The sequence below is a fragment of the Cotesia typhae genome, unplaced genomic scaffold, assembly GCF_013202065.1.
Source record: "Cotesia typhae breed Kobodo isofemale line unplaced genomic scaffold, CoteBio_Ctyphae contig_42, whole genome shotgun sequence".
Taxonomy (NCBI): Eukaryota; Metazoa; Arthropoda; class Insecta; order Hymenoptera; family Braconidae; genus Cotesia; species Cotesia typhae.
This window is the reverse complement of record NW_027423751.1, coordinates 1,455,222-1,475,994: the sequence shown is the minus strand read 5'-3', so window position 1 is coordinate 1,475,994 and position 20,773 is coordinate 1,455,222. Positions and strand designations below refer to the sequence as shown.

At 33.3% G+C, this 20,773-nt stretch overlaps 1 long non-coding RNA gene across 3 annotated transcripts; it reads right to left on the bottom strand.

Moving 5' to 3' along the window:
• Nucleotides 1-3,428: 3,428 nt before the first annotated feature.
• LOC141528053 (uncharacterized) lies at nucleotides 3,429-7,469 on the bottom strand. 3 transcript variants are annotated; one of them, XR_012479284.1, is made up of 8 exons: nucleotides 7,257-7,469; nucleotides 6,497-6,798; nucleotides 6,316-6,414; nucleotides 6,154-6,252; nucleotides 5,977-6,070; nucleotides 4,282-4,801; nucleotides 4,041-4,211; nucleotides 3,429-3,544 (listed from the first exon to the last, which is right to left on the bottom strand). It is a non-coding gene; the product is annotated as an uncharacterized LOC141528053 (long non-coding RNA). The 3 variants fall into 3 exon arrangements; XR_012479283.1 differs by lacking the exon at nucleotides 3,429-3,544 and adding an exon at nucleotides 3,694-3,895; XR_012479282.1 differs by lacking the exon at nucleotides 3,429-3,544 and having other exon boundaries at nucleotides 3,694-4,211.
• Between the last annotated feature and the right edge of the window lie 13,304 nt (nucleotides 7,470-20,773).

Sequence of the window (20,773 nt, the reverse complement as noted above, 5' to 3'; positions counted from 1 at the left end):
TAAATTTTTTTGTTTCTTCAACTCATAGCAGCTGTGCTGTCCTAAAGGATTAGGCTCATACTTTTCAAGTGCTGCTTTGTGAGGAGCACTCCAAATGCACTTTTATCAGTGCACGTAATAATTGACAACTTATCAACATCATTTCTGAAAACAAAAAAACAAGCTTAAGAACATCAGTTGTGTTATTATTATTATTATTATTATTATTTTTCAGTAATATTTGACATATAAATATGTTTGTAAATAGAAACTCACCTATTACAAAATAAAAGCGTAGCAACTACATGCTTGCATGCTTCACTCAAACCAGCCTTACATGAGCATGACATTCCTAGAATTTGTCCATCCTTGGAAATTGCTCCCACGATGTCATGTGGATCATCTTTTAAGTGAGATGTTTGTAAACAAAATGCAATTATATTGTACACATCATCACTGCTGGCTGATGATTGTAACCCACATTTAATGAGATGTCCTGCTTCAAGTATACTCTCTCCACCTACAAAACTTTTATAGCTAGGCTCAGCACATGCGAAATTACAAACTTCTTGGATAGAAATCCTCATTTTATTATAAATACAATTAAGGGGGATAGCCACTGTGACGCTGGAAAAAATAGGCAATTTTCGGGAATTTTTTTTACTAGGATAATAAAGGAATTTGGGGATCGGGTTTTTTTTGTTTTATAAAGTATATGTTGAGGATAATTCTCCTAAATTTTTATTCAAAAATATTTTGTTATCACAAAGTTATAAACATTTTTGTAGAGCACCAAAAAAATTTCCCCCTCCATTGCCGGTACTGTAACTCAAAAACGGATTATCTGAAACAAAAAAACCAAACGGCATTTTAATCTATAGGAATGTCGCTATCGTCGCACGTAGGGGATTTTGAAAATTTTGATTTGAGAAAAAATGGCGCCATATTGAAAATTTTTTCGTCTTTTTCCTCATTTTTTGGACTCAAACAGCCTTAAAAATCTTAAAAATTAAAATTTTCAAAATCCCCTACGTGCGACGATAGCCACTAAGTAGACGAATACGGGGAAACAAAAAATTGAGAATCGGTTCATATTTACGAAAGTTACAGTACCGGAAAGTTTGAAAAAGTCGTTTTGAGAAAAACCTGAGTAAAGTTTTAAGAAGATTCTCGCAACTTTAAAATCTAGTCTTTCACAAAATATTCATACTCACATCAAACTATCAAGTCCTGGGCCATATGAGGGTTCTTCCTCCTTATCTTTAGTATTGACCTTGACTTTTTTATTTTTTTACTGGCCGTTTCCATGCGGCTTTCAGCAGCTTTAACCCGAGTAGCGTCGCGCTCAGCGCAGTATGAGTAGAGTGTCGGTCCTACTTTAACATCGAGATTCTCTAATATCTTCAGAGTTGCTAGAGCCCCATCATTGAATGTAATTGTTGAAATATATAAAGCTATTTCAACAATAAGGGAATAAGAAGAATTTGTTTTTGGGGCGAGCTGCCACACTAATGCATTGAAGCTTTCATTATTATTTTGTGTAAACCCACCGACACATCGTTCCAATAACTCTGGATTCGATAGATCTTCATAAATCGGTATTAAAGCTTCCGCAATATCTGCAGGAAGTGGTGGTTTTTCAACTAATGAGTCCAAAGTATTTGTTGCCACAGCTTTTTGAAATTGACACCACGAATTTGCACCTTCAGGACAAAGAAAATGCTGCGGATCTTCGGGTGATGAAAACTTGTGATAAAATGTTTGCCAAATAGCATTATACATCTCATCAACATCATTAGAATGACGTCTGATTGCTAAACCATAATACTTTGTAAATTCATTAATTGCTTTGTCCGTTAATCGACCTTTCCCACCTAAACTTTTCTGTGTATTTTCTTCTTTTCCTGTTTTTGTCTTCTTGTTAGTTCGTTGCTTCTTCAAAGCCCTTAGTCGACTGCCCATTCGTTTTTGCACGTGATTAATACATTCCTTTTTTTTTTATCTTCACCATGTCCCCATACGGTTTAGCATCACAAATATTTTTATACGTTTTAGTGTCACCATCACCTATATAGTTTACATACTTAACGTTATGTAATAACTCTGATCGCATAAACATCTCTTTTATTCCATCTACCTCCATTTGTCCAGAAGAATTTTCATGGTTTATTGGACAGTCTAGAGCATGGTCTTGCATAAATTGATCGTATTCAGCTGTTCCTTTTTTGAGCTCATTAGCGCACACATCTTACAATAACTGGATTTCATACTTACATCTACGATTTTGCCAGTGAAGTAACCAATTAGAGAAGATATACCAAATGAAGATTTAAACCCTCTTTTCTTCCAACTACCGTCACCGGAGACAGAAATTCCAGGAATGTCATTGGATTTTAAATGCTTGCAGGTTTCTTGGATTTCTTCTTTAGTAGCTTTTTTCAACACTAAATCACAACAGTTTCTAGCTGCATTTCTGATTTGTGTGACCAGACGATCGTAAAAGCTATGGAACATTGGTCGTGGTAAATCCATGAAAGCACAAAATCTTTCAGCTCCAGATAACCCAATACCAATTATCCGCATTGCAAAGATGAAACGGCGATTAATTTCATACGCATTCTTGATGAGTGGACATGAATTTATCAAAACTGGATCACATTTTTGCAATTCACAACTAGTTTAAAACCTAATCCTCGAATACTTGTCTCAGTAAAGTTTACATCACCACCACACTTTTTTACACGATACACAGCCACTTAGTAAATTAAATATCGAAAAAAATTTATAATTTTGTAGCTAATACTCGAATCAATTGTACAATCAGATTTTTGTGATAATTTCCTCTTGGAAGCACTATCACGTCGTTGAGAGCCAGTATTTTTTCAGTTTCATATCTGTTGAGCGGTCGATTAAATTTTTTCCCTGTCGTTTGGCAGTTTTCTTTCGTTTTTAATAACTTTACTTTGTTTACGATCCATTATTTAACAAATTTTTTTGTTAAATAAACAAAAAAAAAAGATCAGAAGATTTAAAAAAATAAGTAAGTAAACAATAACGAGTACACTAAGAAACTCAATAAATTAAAGAACGAGTGTGTATTCATACAAAACAACTAAACTATGAGGTACAGTATCTCAACAATAAGAAAAAATATACGTTAAAAGTCAAATAATTGTAACGGTTGACAATCGTGAGGGAAAACAATCGCCAACCCGTACGAATCAAAGACGGAGCGAGCAGGCGACGTTTTCGTCGAAGCGCCGCGCGTAAAACGGTCAATCGACGCGCTCTTATAAAAATGACTATAACTCGAAAACTATTCGGAATTTTTCTATAAAATTTGAAATACATAATTTTGAATATATAAACTTCAGTTTAATGAAAAAAAAAAAAAATTTTTTTTTCCGAAATTTTACAGTGGCTATCCCCCATAAAAATTTTAATTTAATCAAACTCTTACTTAAACACAAACGTAAACACCCGACACTTGATTTAAAAATGCGTCTTACAGTAGTAACTGCTTCTGCCGCAAGGAGAAGCCACGCCCCCGGCTGATTTCCCATTACTTTATTAAATAATGACATTTTTCAAGATATAAGCTCATCGTGATTTTACAATCATGAAGAGTTTTCATTTGAGTACCCACATGGATTTTGATATATTATATATATATATATATATATATATATATATATATATATATATATATATATATATATATGAAAAATTGATGTGGGTACTCTAATGAAAGGTCTCGATGAGTATAATGTCGTGGTGAACTTATACCTTTATAAATGTCAATAGTTCTCAAGATACAATGTAATTTCTTACTTATGTATTTAGAGATAGAGCATTTTCGAATGAAGTCGAAATACTTATCATAATAAATTGACTATCGGTGAGTATGATGTGAAATCTTGAAAAGGCATAAATTCAAGTTAAGATCTTTGCAATGACACTCAATGTTATGAAAAAAAAATTATTTTATCATATGACTATCTTCGAAAAAAAATTTTTCTTATCCTCTTAATAATATTTATAATAAAATAAATAATAATTACCTTAGTATTATTACAGTCAGTTAAAAATATAATCAGTCGATCAATAACCATGCCCCATCCTCCAGTAGGAGGTAGCCCATACTCCAGAGCAGTGTAGAAATTTTCATCAATCATCTAAGATTCATTATCTTCAGTATCCTTATCCTTGGCTTGCTGCTCGAACCGTTCTCTCTGAAAAAAAAGATCGTTAAACTCGGTATAAGCATTGCAGAGTGTTTTTTTCATGACGAAGAGCTCAAACCTCTTAGTGTGACCCTTGGCAGACCTGCGCCACTTGGCGAGTGGCGACATGATCTAAGGGTGGTCAGTGATAAACGTTGGGTGAATGCAAGTCTCCTTAATTAAATCTCCCACCAGTTTGTCCAACAAACGTGCGGTGGATCTTGGTGGAGGATACTCGACGTAATGCTTGATACATAAATCACTCAGGAATTTGTTGGATTCCTCAGGTTTAATTCCTTCGGATCCGGAAACTTGACGACCAGCTTCCCCTTCTGGCAGTCGTCTCGAGGGAGTGAAATCTATCTCTATGCCTTCGCCTTCCGGACCGTCTGGGTGGTAGACTGGCTTGTGGGTTCCGTGGATACTTTTACCATACCTGAGACCAGTGTATTGGTTATTGTCATTAGATCGTGGTAGTCGACGTAGGCCATGTAGAACTCACAGAAAGTGAATTCAGGGTTGTGAGTCATGTCTATTCCTTCGTTTCAGAATAAGCGACTGATTTCGTAGACTCGATCGAGTTCTCCGATTATTAACATCTGAAAAATTAATATTTCTTTTTAATTATAAAATTTGGATTTCATTTTTAATAAATTAATAAAAAATTTATAATTAAAAAAATATATTTGTCTTGGATGATAAAGATTTTTTTTTAATGTAAATTCAGGTCATAGATTAGTTTTTAATTAAAAAAATTAAAATTTTATTGATGGACAATTATTTTTAATTATAAATTTTTGTATAAAATTTTTTTGCTTTATTTAAAAATTTATATTTTATAGATTTGTCGAGTAATTTTTTTATAAAAAAATTTTTTTAATTCTAAAAAAATTTACAACAGAGCAATTTTATTATTGAGATAAAGGAAAATTATTTAAATAATACTTTTCAAAAATAAATTATGAAAAAGATATATTGCCTCATATAAAAACACAACTAAAAATTTTAATTAAAAAAAAAAATAATTTTTAAAAATATGTAAAACTGAAAACATATGAATTTTTCTTTTAATTTTAATAATTTATATTAATAATATAAGTTTTTATTGATTTTTACAATAACTAATAATATTATTGATTAGACTCTTAATAATATAGATTAAAAATATTTTTATATATTTTTTTTTGTTTGATTTACAGACGGAATTAATAAAGTAATTTTAGACGAAGAAATTAATTACAATCAAATTTTGACAACGGGAAAAAAGCCGAAAAGAAGAACACCTCAATTCGTTATAGAAAGACAAAATCATATAAACGCATTAAGACAAGAAATTAGTAATGAAAACATTAGATTTAATATCAAGCAATACTTGAGTATGATTCCAAGATCTCTACAAGAGCTCCAATTGTTATTAAAATCTATTATTGACGATGACGGAGATGAACTAGAAATTTTTTATGTGGCTCCAGAGGAATTAGACATTCCCGAAAAAAAAGAAGCTACAGATAACTATAATGATATATTGTGTGATATTGAAAATATAATACCTCCACAATCTAGTAATCCTTTTTTGGCAAAAAGACAACCCGTAAAACAAGTGGTAAACAAAAATTTTATGTCAATGAAGTCGACAATCCAACCGTTCCAATCATTGAAATCAAAAACCACAATACCATGTACGGTTACTTCGGAAACCGCAACAGAAAATTTAAAAAATAATTCTCCGATTCGAATTTCAAAATATTTTCAACAAGTGCCATTAAAAACTTACTATCCTGCGCCCAAATCACCTAATGATTTATCAGCTAATGGTGTTTCAAAGGCCATTGAAATCACTGTGGACGTACACCAACCTCCATCATCCTCTGCTACCAACAAAAACTAGCTGAGAAGAAAGATGTCATTAGTAATACAGAAAATCTAATGAACAAAATGAAACTGAACTTACCTGTAACCGAAGACGTTTTGAAGATTCCTCTTAAGCCCGCAGAAACCTTTCTGGAAGTACATCAACCTCCATCATCTTCTATTACCAACACGAAACCAGCTAAGAAGAAAGATGTCATTAGTAATAAAGAAAATCTAATGAAAAAAATTAAACTGAACTTACCTTTAACCAAAGACGTTTTGAAGATTCCTATTAAACCTGCTGAAACTATTGTGGAAGTACATCAATCTCCATCATCATTTGTTACCAACACCAAACCAGCTGAAAAGAAAGATGTCATTAGTAATGGAGGATTAAAAATTTCAACTGCCTTAGCTCTGAGTTCAAAAGCCGCATCACAAACCGTTAAATTACAGTTGCCCCGAAGTTATTGTGAAAATGAAGAAATTTTTATTAATGAAAAAAAATCTAAAATTATTGCAATTAGAAAAGTGAATGATATAAACTTTTCGGAAATTCTATTGAAGCAAAAAATAGATAAATTTTATCCTGAATTCGCAACAAAATCAGTAAAATTCCCAAAATTGGAAGATCCTGAAAAAACAAAAAATGATCATGATCAACATCATGTATCATTTTTCAGGAATAATTTGCCATCATTTAAAAGAAAATTTAATTTCTTCGGACGAGCTGACAAGTGGTTACCTGAGCAAAAAAAAAAATGTTAAAAAACTTTCGTCAACACGAAATAATGTTCATTGATTATAAATTATTAATTGCTAGATCAGCTTTTTCAATAATTTGTAAGATTATCTTGTAACAAATTCAGTGATAAATCTTGCAATAGTTATATTTAATAAATATTATAAATGTTTTTTTTTTTTGACATATTATTTAAGTAAAAAGATTTTTTAATAATAAAAATTAAATTATGCATGAACTAAAAATTTTTATAATTTATTGTATTGATAAATTATTAGAAAGAAATTAAACTAAAAAATGTTACATGTTAAAAATTTGAGTAATTATACGTGCAATTTTTTCAAAAAAATTTTTTTAGTTTTAATTGAATTAATTTAAAAATTTACAAATGATTAAACGTCGGCTAATTTTAGTATGATTTTATAATTTCTCTAATATAAATTAATATTTCAAAAATTTACCTAGAAATAATTATTCCATAACAATGAGTTAAGTATTCTGATCACATTAATGGCTGTCCATCTTTTTTGTCAAGAAGTTACTTGTGGTAATTGTTGTTGTACTACTTAAATAAGTTTTCATATAATCATGTTTAATTATTTTTATAAATTTTTTAACACATGGAATTTTCATCAGGTCTTCATGTTTTCAATTTCGAAAACTCTACATTTATAATTTTTTATTTAACTCTATCTATTAATTTTTTGCCGTGACCGGATAATCTCTACCCTCCATACTATTAATAACACTCGTTTACAAAAAAATGGACGAGACTACCTTGCGCCTATTATTATTATTATTTTGCTATTAAATGCTTAGGGGGTGGAGTCCTCCAGGATGGTTGCACGGAGATCTTCATTTACCGCGTCAAGCTGTTGTTGGGAGTAAGTTGTCTTTTTAGATATACTTACTTGCCGTCCTACAAAGGGATTGTTGTTGTCCAAGGAGGAACGGCGTCGCTCTTGGTGTAGTTGCGCCGGAAAGGAAAGTCTATTAGACTGCCTTCTGTCCGGCACAACCGATCTTCTATTTCGCCGAAGATGAGCGGCATAATTACGCAGGTGTTTGGGCGTAAAATGCGCTAGCCCCGGATGCATATCACTCCAAAGAGTGTGCATCCGGGCCATATATCCGCTCACCCCCGGCTCGCTACGTTGGTAGCACACCAAGAGATCGACTCTCAGTTCCTCCGTCCACTTAAAATAAGTCCTTAAGGCGCCAGGGTCGTCATCTTTCATCGGGTCCGGCGTGCTCCTCCCACCTGATGAATGGTCCTCATCCGAAAAGGACCGGTTGGGGGGAGCACTTCTGAGTTGGTATCTTGTGGTAACTCAGTTATTTCCATGCAGTGGGTAGTTGGCCCACTGCACGGGCTACGTCGTTCGCCTACAGACCTGATGTTATGGTCTGCGTTTCCCGCGATGCGCCGCTTGGAGGCCACGTAGCAAGCACCGCTTATTATTATTATTATTATTATTATTATTATTATTATTATTATTATTATTATTATTATTAATTGCTCAGGGGGGTTTTCCCCGGAGTCCGACTCTCCGAGGGCCCAGCCTGAGCGCCATCCATTACTGCTGCACCACTCCGCACAACAAGGCGGTTAGTGAGTGCAGCAGGCCAAGTTCATTTGCCTAAGTAGACGCAGGGATCCCAAAATGACAGCCTTTTGCATCCGCACTGCTAGAGACACGGCTGCTGAACTGCAAGCCGGTATCTTCGCAAGTGAAGACACAAAAGACTGTTTCATCCCTCCAAGGACGCCGACAACCAAAACAACGAGCTTGACACGGTAACTTGGGTAGAGTTTGCCAATTTCAAACAGGAGATCCTGATATATCTGGTGTTTGTGCTCTTCTTTGGCCGAGATATTGTATTCGGCTGGGGCCGAAAACTCAATGACATAAATGTCACGAGTAGCCTTGTCAAAGAGCACAATATCAAGTTTGTTGTGGTCAATCCGCCGGGTTGTTGCGAATGGTATGTTCCAATAAATTTTGGAACTGTCATTCTCAACAACCTGCGGAATATCTCCTGGCAGATAAGGCAGCACTGGTGTCTCATCGATACCGTAGCTATATCTGAGATGATAATAGAGTACTCTCAGGGCAGCATTGTGACGCTGGATATATGCACCTCTCGCCAGCACAGGACATGCCGACAAAAGGTGCATAAGCGTCTCCGGATGTTGTCTACACCTCCTACAGGACGTGTCCGGAAGCTCCACCTGGAGCACCTTGCTACGGTACTCAAGAGTGTTAATGACACCATCTTGGCAGGCAAATATGAACCCTTCAGTCTCGGACATCAGGCCCGCTGACTTTAAGAAGGAAAACGTCAGCTGGATGGACAAGCCATGATCACGCACGTGTTTAAAGAACACGCTGTGCATGGACTTGTCCATCAGTTCGCTAAGGAGTAGTTTTTCCTCGGCGTTCCTGATGACGCTCTTAAATTCCTCCTTTCGGAGTTCCATAAGAGCGTTTATTTCTCCAAGACCAAGGGTTCTTGCCGCATATATTGCTGCCTTATACAAGAATGATCCCTTATGCGCATTTTCATGTTTATGTACAATTTGCATAAGAAAGTCATCCTCGTCTGCAGTGAAATTGACAACTTCGTGTGTTAAACCCAGGACCAAACGGTCGTGAAGCCGCTCCAAACTCTGCAAACCTCTCCCACCGATGGACCGGGAGAGGTATAATCTGGCGACTGATGAATTGGGGTGCATGCTCCGATTCATATTAATGATCTTACGGGTTTTGATGTTTATTATTATTATTACGGGTTTATTATTATTATTATTATTATTATTATTATTATAATTGCTATTGGCTCCGGGAGGTTTCCTAATCGGCCTCGGCCGTTGCACTGGATGGTGGAGTAGTTGTTGTTGTGTGGTGTTGTCGCTGTTTTCAGGCCGTTTATAGTTTATAGGTGTCTCTATGTGCTTGTTTTTAAATTGTGAATGTCGAGATTACATTTGCTCAGATAGTTGATGAGAATGCGATAGAGATTGTAAGTTATCAGAATTATAGGCAATCGGATTTTAAGTAATCGGAATTCTAGGTAATCAGTAATTTACCCCATAAGAATCCTACGTCATCGACAATTTAGGTAATCGGATTATAAATTCCACAAACATTGTAATTATTGTTTTAGTAAAAAATAGGAAAATAATTATTCATTAGTAAAAAATTTTTAAACAGTTGTTGGACCCGGCTCGACAAATAGGACACCGCTCGGAAGTCCCGCGACGGAATAATAGCATCAGGTATTCCGTGAAAACACAAAGATGGCCGCAATTTATGAATGCAGCAACTGGCAGATTGTCCAGGCAACAGATGCATTTCGTCGATCCCGAAGCACTACCAGCGGCTTGTGTTGCACGGCCACTAGCTCTGACCTGGCTCGATCCTTCTTCGTTGCTCGGTCCATCAGCATGCTCCCGATCGTTACCTGTATGAAATTTTTGGTAATTATTCACAAGTCGGACCCACCATTTCAATTTTCATTATTTTAAACAAAAATTTTTTTTTTAATTTTGATTTATTTATTTTTTAATTAATGAAACTAAAGTTAACAGACATTAGAAGTTTTTTTTGCATTTGAAAACAATGAATGTACTATAAGATAAATTTAATAATAAAATTATACATGTGAAAATTAAAAATAATCACTAGTGGAAATTTTTAGAAGCATTTTTTTATTGTAACTGATTTGTTGTGAAATTTAAAAAAATTGACAGCTGTCAGCTGATTTCAGTATCATGAAAAATACGTCAAGAAATTAATGAAATAGAAAAAAAAATTGATTTCCACAATTTCAAGAAATTTTACGATTAAAAAAAAAAATTTCGTACTAATAAATGAAAATCAAAATGGTGAACCCCTCTTCTAAATAATTAGCAAATCTTCAAATATTTATTTTCAAAGACTTACCATTTACAGACAATTCAGGCTGTCTTGGTACAATTGAAGGCTCTGAGGCTACCATTCTTACTCTTGTTTCTAATAGATCCTCAAATCTCGGAATCTCAATAGGCTGACGAATCTCTTCCTGAACTGCTAAGGAAATCAGTTCTCGTTGATACACATCAATAACACGGTCCATAAACTGCCGAGAGTTATACTCCTATCGAGAAGGAGTCTTTGGAGATTACAAATCCTTATGTTGTTGCAGTACGTATCTTCATCGTCGTCAACTACCCGCACACCTGGAAATCCTCGTGCGCCAGTCTCAATGACATTTCGGATTTGAGCTAAAAAAGAACAATATTAAAAATAAAATTTGCATCGATGTTATTATAACATTTATTAGATAAAAAATATTTATCAAGAATATTTTGTAGAGACAAACTGTCTCTTCCGCAACGACGAATAAAAGATTGCATGAACTCCTCAGTTATATTTCTTGTAATGAGTTGATCTCTCAGTATCAATAATGTCATCCTTTCTACATGGCGGGCAAAAAGTATGACGGCAGGATAATCATTCTCGATTTGATGGGATGTGACAGTTAGTTCAGTGAGCGCTTCTAAACGAAAACTTCGGGGAACGACCGGTAATGCCTATGCCAACTGTAGTGCTTCATCGTTCAGTCTGAATGGCAGACCGATGTAACATATTATATATATATATATATATATATATATATATATATATATATATATATATATATATATGTCGGAGATAAGAATAGCTGGGTTCTTCCCAAGGGATGGGAAAATCCTAAGCACTTTTAGTTTATAACTAGAAAATAAAACTTAGAATTTTAATTTTTATGATTTAATCCGCTAAGGAAATTTTAGTTAAACTTTCCTTAAGTCTTTTATGACGGTAGGCTCGGGTTCGAAAGATCACATCTGCTGATCTAACGTAGCCACGATCAAGGGACAGCAATATCCAAGTGTATATCTTCGGAATGTACAATTGCAAAACGTAGCTTGTACACTTTTCCTTGTAACTGATTGCTGTCCTTCTGATCGTGTATTCGTTCTCTTATCCAAGTCTGTCGTCATTTTATTATTTCTAATATTTAACTTTAACGATATCTTATTTTATTAATATTGTTCATATTGTTAGTTCAGTGTGTTAAATAAATTATAATTGTTATTAATTAAATAATCATAGTAAATTATACTTTTAGTGTGTGTGTGCTACGCATAAGTAAAACGTTGTTACAAGAAACTATAATTGTGTATTAATAAAATTGTACGATATTTGTGTCATCTTGATATTGTGTTTAAATAATAAAATGTCTCAGGATAATAATAATAGTATGCGCCCTTCTCAACCCCATGCTAATCCGACATCAGAAGTGGGATCGACGCCGAGTATATCAATGCAAGAGCATATGGCTATTTTACGTGAGCTGATCCAATCAATTGCCCAAAAACCTGACACAAATTCCAGGAAGTTTACACTACCACGTTTTAACCCAGAAACCTCTGGCTCTGATCCGGCTGCATGGAGTTCAGCTGTTAGCATTATGATGGAAAAAAATCCATTGCACGGCAGTGCACTATTTTCCGCGCTTAGTAGCGCCTTAGAGGGTTCCGCTGCACAGTAGTTGACTCAAATTATGGTTGGAGGAACTATTACTTGGTCTTGATTCAAGGAACTTTTTATTTCCCGTTTTGGTGGAAGAGAAACCGCAACTTCTGCCCTCATGAAGATTTTTAACGAACAACCGTTAAAAGACGAGACAACTGGAGCTTTTGGGATTCGTTTACGCTCTCTTCTCAAGGCGAGGTGAGAAAATTTGAGTATGGCGGAGATAATCAACGGCGCTGTTCTCTATCGATTAACATCGCAAGATCACCGGGTCGAACGCACAGCGCTTACGAGTGAGGTAAAAACGGAAGACCAATTTCTTAATGAAATGAGGGCTTACTCGTACGCAAAGAAGTGACCGTTGCAATCGTCCGAGAACTCGTCAAGTTCAGATCCGAAACGCTCCAAGCCAACGGAGACACGGATTAAATGTCTTTTCTGCGTTATTCCTGGTCACAAGATATCCGAATGTCGCAAGAAGTCATTTTTGGACAAGAGGAAAAATTCTCATAGTCCAGAAGGAAGCCGACCATTCACCGCGACCAAAGTAACCTGCTTCAAGTGTCATAAAGGGGGTCATATTGCACCAAACTGTCCGTCAAGGAAGAGCAACAGCAACAGCGGCAACAACCGTGGAAATCAGCACTCGAGCACCGAACGCCGAGTGGATTTTTGCACCGTGGATGTTCCAGTGGGTACAATGACACATATGGGTGAGTCGTTTCCGTTTTGCTTTGATTCAGGAGCTGAGTGCTCACTGATTAAAAAATCAGTTGCTAAGAAATTTTCGGGAAAACATATTAACGATATAGTTTTAATGAGAGGTATAGGAGATAATTGTGTCAAATGTACCTTACAAATTTTATCTACTGTTTGTATTAATAACTTTACATTGGAGATAGTCTTTCATGTGATTCCCGATAATTATTTAAAACATGATATAATGATTGGTCGTGAAATTCTAGGTCAGGGTTTCGAAGTAAATATTACGAAAAATCATTTTTTATCATACCTGGATCGAAAGTTCGTATTTCGGTTCTATTTTGAGAGAGGAAAGTGCCACATTGCCTCCTGACTAAATAAATAAATAAATTAGTGTGCATACTTCAAATTTTTGGCAAATGCCTAAATTCACGTTTCTTTTAAATGTCAAAATATACGTTATAATGCAGATTAACCTCGAAATGATTTATTTTGCGATAAAATTAATAGTGTAAAGAAGAATTTAATACATTAATTTTTAGCTTCCTTATTGATATGTATATATGAAAATGCATGTGGGTACTCAAATAAAAACTCTTGATGAGTGTAACATCGGGATGAGTTTATATCTTAAAAAATGTCAATAGTTAAGAAAATACAGTGCAATTTAACAAAAGTCATTATTTAATAAAGCAAAATTTTATTTATTTATATTTCATATAGAATACAAAAATACAAAAATTCATGCTAAAAATACAAAAATCGAAACATATGAATATTGATAATTATTGATCTGATTTTAGAATTTAATTATATTAATTAATGTTTTATCGAGCTTCAAACCTTGTTGACCCCGGGTAAAAAACTTTATATATAACTATATATATTTATATATAATGACTTTCGGGTTTTCGTATAATTATATATAATGACTGTCGGAGTTTCATATAATTATATATGACTATATATGGAGCAACATACAGCTATTCAAGATTATATATAATTATATATGATTATATATGGAGCAATATACAACCATGCAAAATTACATATAGTCCCATATATACCCTCGCAGTCTAGGAACCACAGTGGATCCACGGTGATAGTGGAATCATTGTGGAGCCACAATGGAACCATGGTGGATCCATTGTAGTTTTGTGCCGTTTTGCTACCGTGTTTCCATTGTGATTCCATTGTGGTTCATCAGCGGTTTCATAGTGGATCAATTGCGTATCTATCGTGGTTCTACAGTGGTTCCACAGCGGTTTTTTTGTGGTTCCATAGTGGATGTATGGTGGTTTCACCGTGGTTCAACAGTGGTCTTATAGTGGATTGATTGCGTATCTGTTGTGGTTCTATAGTGGTTCCACAGCGGTTTTACAATGGATCAACTGTGGTTGCACTGTGATTCCACCGTGGTTCAATAGTGGTCTTATAGCGGATTAACTGTGTATCTATTGTGGTTTCACAGTGGTTCCACTGTGGATGTATGGTACGTGGTTCGTCAGCGGTTTCATGATGGATCAACTGTGTATCTTTTGTGGTTCTACAGTGGTATTACAGTAGATCAACTGTGGATATATTGTGGTTCCATCGTGGTTCAGCAACGGTCTTATAGTGGGTTAGCCAAGCATCTATTGTGGTTCTTTCATAGTTCCACTTATGGTTTTACAGTAGAATTGTGACTATGCCGTGGTTCCACAATAGTTTTACTGTAATTGAACCACAGGTTGGTTCGTGGTTTTGTACTTGATTTATCGTGATTCAATAATGGTTCTACTGTGGTCGAACTCATGGTTACATCACTGATCAATCATGGTTTCATGTGATTCAATCGTGATTTCACTGTAGCACCATTGTGGTTTTACAGCGATTGCATAATAAGTCAACGCTAAATAATAATAGTCGTTTTAGACTCCTAAACGTCGAATTGCCATAAGAATTAAATATTTAAAAATTAAAGGGGAACTACTAACTTCTTAAACTTTTTAATGTGGGATACAAATTGGCAAGTTATTAAATGCGGTGAATTTCCACTGTGATGTTTTTTTCAGATCGTACGTTCTGCGATCCGAAAATACGATTGTGACGATTTTTACCTTAATGGCTGCAAATTAGCGCGTCAGTGTGTGTGTGTGTGTGTGTGTGTGTGTGTGTGTGTGTGTGTGTGTGTGTGTGTGTGAGTTCACGGAATTTAGTGAATTAAATGCCTAAATAACGTAGTTTATTTGTCAAACCTTTTCAATCTGTCTGCTAATGAAATTCCAGACTTTATAATTAATGCTATTTCCCGAAAAATGATATTATATGTTACGAGCTGATTACAACTGAGTTATTTAGGAAACATAAAAAAAAATAATCATTTGAAGGAGCGGCTTGATCTACGGCTATTTTTCAGCTTCCCGCAATTAGTTCAATTTTTTAAATTAATATTTCTTTAAAAATTTCAAACTGTAATGTTGCGTTACTGATGTCATAAAAGCATATACAAGGAAAGGCTGCCAGTGAAGAGATGTAACTGCTTATGAATTATTTTTTTTAGAGAATAGAAGTGATTTTATCTGACACGCGCTTTGACGCAAGAATAATTCCCCAAATTAATTGTTTTTTGATGTCTACAGTAAAACGTAATTTTTAATGATAACATTTGAGCGAAATTTTCGTTTGAATTTCTGCGCATTCCAGACAATAATATGTCGATTCAGAATTTATTTCTACGACCTGAAAACTCTGAAATCTGATGAAAAACTTGTATTCTTTAAATCTGATAGAGATTAACTGCATACTTTGAAAATCATTAATTTTAAAAATGTGATTTTTTTTCAAATAATTTTTACATTTTTATTTAAATCTTTTATCAATGACATAAGCCTTGCAATACCATATCTAAAAAATAGTTTTTCATTCTATTCGGCATACCTAATCTATGATCGCGTTTAAAAGAGATCGTTGTTTAAATTTCTTAACAAATATTATTCTTATCTCAACTTCCTTACAATGATTGATCTGGAGAACCAAGAAGGCCTGAAAAAAATCAGGAAAACATCGGAGAATTTTAATCTCAGTCCGAATTGATTGAATATTTTAATTACATGAAAATTCTCAAAAAGATTTTCAGAATGAATTGTCGCTCTAAGAATTTAACACCGTCTCAACTGTTATTGCTAAATTCCTATAATAACATTATTTTAAGAAAGAAGAAGGGATTTTAACGAATATATTCAAAAATAATTCTTTTGGTAAGACTTGTAACTTTTCGTCAGTCAGTCAGGGAATTTCGGAATTAGTTAATAGTTGCAAATCTAACCAAAATTTTCAGTTTTAATTTTCCCTTACACAATTTACGATTTCCACATCGTAAAAATGAAAATGTTTAAAGTCTGGTCCAACGCTAGAATGTATGATGAGATAGATTACGATGTTCCCATAGCAATAATTTTGGAAGATTATCTTTGAGTGTAGTTTGAGTTAGAGTGACCGTATTAATGTATGTTTTTTTAATGATTACAGGGATATGCAGGTACCTGCATAAAAAAAATAATATACTATACACTCCAGGCTCAATAGATGATATTAATAAAAACATAAAAGCCTGGATTACAAATAAATTGCGTGAGGCTAAGAGGAAACCCAGGAATCAGCGTCCTTTGCGGGAATAAAATAATATTTTTAATTTAATTTATAATATTTATACTGTGCGTTATTTTTCATGTTTTTTTTAATCAATATATTTCTCAGTAAAAAGCAAAAATGATAAAATTAATGATTTTCCAAACTATCCCGGCACCTTCCCATTACTTTTAAATTCTGAGTGGTTCATATTCCACGGAGCGGAAGTGGATCAATCGTAAACCGCCATTGAACCACTGTTCAATGACAATGGCACCATTATAAATTCACAGTAAGACCACTGTTGATCCACAGTGGAACCACTGTTAATCCACAGTGGAACCACTATTGATCCACAGTGGAACCACTGTTAATCCACAGTGGAACCACTGTTAATCCACAAAGGAACCACTATTAATCCTCAAAGGAACCACTGTTAATCCACAAAGGAACCACTGTTAATCCACAAAGGAACCACTGTTAATCCACGGTGGAACTGCTGTAGATCCACAGTGGAACCATTGTACATCCACAATGGAACTATTGAACATCCGCAGTGGACCCACGAAATAACCATTGCGTAACCATCATAGAACCACAGTGGCAAAACGGCACAAATCCACAGTGGATCCACTGACATTCCACAGTAGTTCCATTGTAAATCCTCTGTGGATCCTGTATGTAACCATCATGGATCCTCAGTGATTTTAAAACTGCGAGGGTAAGTATATATAATTATATGTTTATATATAATTATCCTATATAAAAATTTCTTCTTACTTTCAAGTTAATTGATATATTCACAAAAAACAAGTATACAGCAGTGGAATAAACTACTTAAAATTAATGTTAACATCAAAATTTATTACCATACTGTATTTATTGCACTTATATTTTTACAGACATACCTGAGAAAAAATTTTTCTATATAATCATATATAATTATATATAATCATACACGATTATACATTGTATATAAGCTTATATATAATTATATATGACTATATATGGAGCAATATATACAGACATGCACAATTATATATAGTCCCATATATAATTATATATAATTATACATAATCCCATATATAATTATGTATAAGTATATATAATTATATATGCTTATATATAATTAACATGTATAAAAATTTTTTCTTGATAATTAAAAAAAGTGTAAAATGATAAACATCATAAAATTATAAACATAATTACGTTTAAATAATTCTGAAATACAAAATTTGTTATATTTCCTATGAGATGTTTCGGTCTGCTCTGCTACTATCTAATAGTAAAATCATTATTTATTTTATTAATTAAATAAGTGTTATATTATAATGAGAGTCGGTAAAAGAAATAAATTATGAATTATGACTATCCAAATATATTATAAAATCAATTTTTATATTATATTTATGATACTCATATGATACACTATGTAGATCATAGAATCATTAACATCTAAGACAGCAGCACAGCAGACAGAAACTTCAAGACTCACGGAGATCACCAAAGTTAAACAGCATTGAGCAGGGTTAATAGTTGGATGGGTGACGGCTTGTGTTATAGCTGTAAAATTATGTCTAGCGATTTTTTTTTGCATTTTAATTGGTTTCAAAGAATAGCGTAGGAACATATTAAATACTCTATCCATAAATTTAACCCAATAATTAATTAGATGTAATAAATATATAATTGAATATGGTTATATATAGTTATATATAGTTTTATATAATTATATATAGTTATATATAACTATATATAATTATATAAGGCCAATTTCCATATATAATTATATATAACATTATATATAATTATATATAAAGTTTTTTACCCGGGCTATTCTTTCCCGCTTCACAGCATTATTTTCGAATTTGAAAAATGTGGAACGCTTCACGATTTTGCGTGTCATAACTGGGCTGTCCGAATTACTTTTTCAGTTACCGAAAATTCCTACTGAGTAAAGGTCCTCCCCTTCCCTCTTTATCCTTTATTTTCCCCAGTTCCCAAAAATTTGTCTTTAATGACAAATTTAGCTATTATATATGGCTATATATATGTGACACGCAAAATCGTGAAGCGTTCCACATTTTTCAAATTCGAAAATAATGCTGTGAAGCGGGAAAGAATAGGAGTTACGGATAATCATTACGTGAAGCGTTCCAACATTCACGTAACAGGGTATTTATATATTATTTTTTTTATTATTTATATAATTTTTCACTTTTTTTTTAACTTATTTTAAATAGTTAACTTTTTAAATTAACTATTATATATATTAGTTAAATTATTTTAATATTAGAATTATTTTTTATTAGAATCTATATTTTATAGATTAATTAATTCTTTTAGATTTAAATTAGATTTTTTATTAAATTATAAATTATAAAATTAAATTAAATAATTAAAAAAAAAAAAGAATTAGAATTAAAATATAAATTAATTATATATACGAATAATAAATAAAAGATTAATAATAAAAAATTATTAAAATTTAATAGAAAAAACAAATTTGAAAATATGTATTTTCAAATAGACTATTTGAAAATAAATTAGAAATAAAAAGAATAATACGGAGAAAAGAGTGGAAATGGCTTCATTCCGTTTCCAGAGTGTTTCCAGAGAGTTTCCAGAGTGTGTTTGTTACATTTGTCCATCGTGTTTCCAGACTGAAACCAGAGTGGGCTCAGTCGGTAACCAAAATGGATATGTAGTGAAACCATAATGAATACATTTTGAAAACAGAGTGTTTCCAGAGTAAATACATAATGATAATAGAGTGTTTTCAGAGTGAATACGTACTGTAACCGATATGTTACCATTACGTGCCCAGAGTGGATACATTTTGCCATCTTAAAAATCCCACAATGGTTACATACAGAACCCATTACGTAACCAGAGTGGATACATGTTGTTATCAAAATGTTCCCACAATAAGTACAGATAAGAACCATAAGTTATAAGAACCATGCCCAGAGTCAATATATATAGTGATGTCTCAATCAATGTAAAGAGTGGAAGTACTTATGTTAGGTATTTAATTTAGATACTGAAAACAGGTTATACGCCCGATAAATATTATAACCCCATGATTAATAAGAAGTAATTACATATCGATTCCGTTACTTGGGTAAAAAAAATTAGGAAAACGGTTGATCCTGACGGCCATCCCTGCAACTTCCCGCTACTTTCGTAATTAAGCGCTCGATATTGCACTTATTATGTTTTTGAGCTCTTCGAGCTCAAAAATCTGATTTTCGTGTAGTTTTGAGCTCTCCGAGCTCAAAAGTTTGATAGGAGTTAATAAATCACTATTTTTGGAATTTTCAAATCGTGATAACTTTCGAATGGATCAACCGATTTCCACGCGGTTGGCGGCATTCGACGCAGTTTCATCATCCTCATAAGTTATTTTCAGGTTTTAATTGATCGAAGCGAAAATTTTAGAGCAATCCCGAAAAAACACTTTTTTCGTTTTGCTTTCGTTCACGATAACTCACGAACGAAACAACCGATTTTGACCGGACTGGCAGCGATCGATGTGGTTTTTTGATGTTAAAAGCTGATTAGTTTTTGGAATTGATCGGTAAAGCCGTTTAAAAGCTATTCCACAAAAATCACGTTTCAAAAAATTTTTTTTTTAGTTTTTTTACAATTTCTCAAAATCTACAGGTCCGAATCGGTTCAAATTTTCAGGAAATCTAAGTTTGGTCAAGCCCTTTCGAATGGCACTAACCGCGATAAAATCAGTCAAGCCGTTCAAAAGTTATAAAAGGTTCACACACACACACACACACACACACACACAGATTGATTGATTGATTGATTTCGTTTTATTATGCCAAGGCAGATGCCAGATGGCAAAATTTCAAGTACAATAGTAAAATATACATTTTTACATAATCAAAGAGTTATTAGAGCAAGTACATAATGTAACAATTTCATACTTATTTTATAAATTTAATCTAATTCATAATTTCAAACTAATTTTAAACTAATTCTAAACTAAAAATTCAACTCATAAAAATTTTAATATTCAAGAAGATAATTTACCACACTTCACAATATAATAGTCTATTTAATTATTAAATAAAGACAGCCACCAAAAGTGT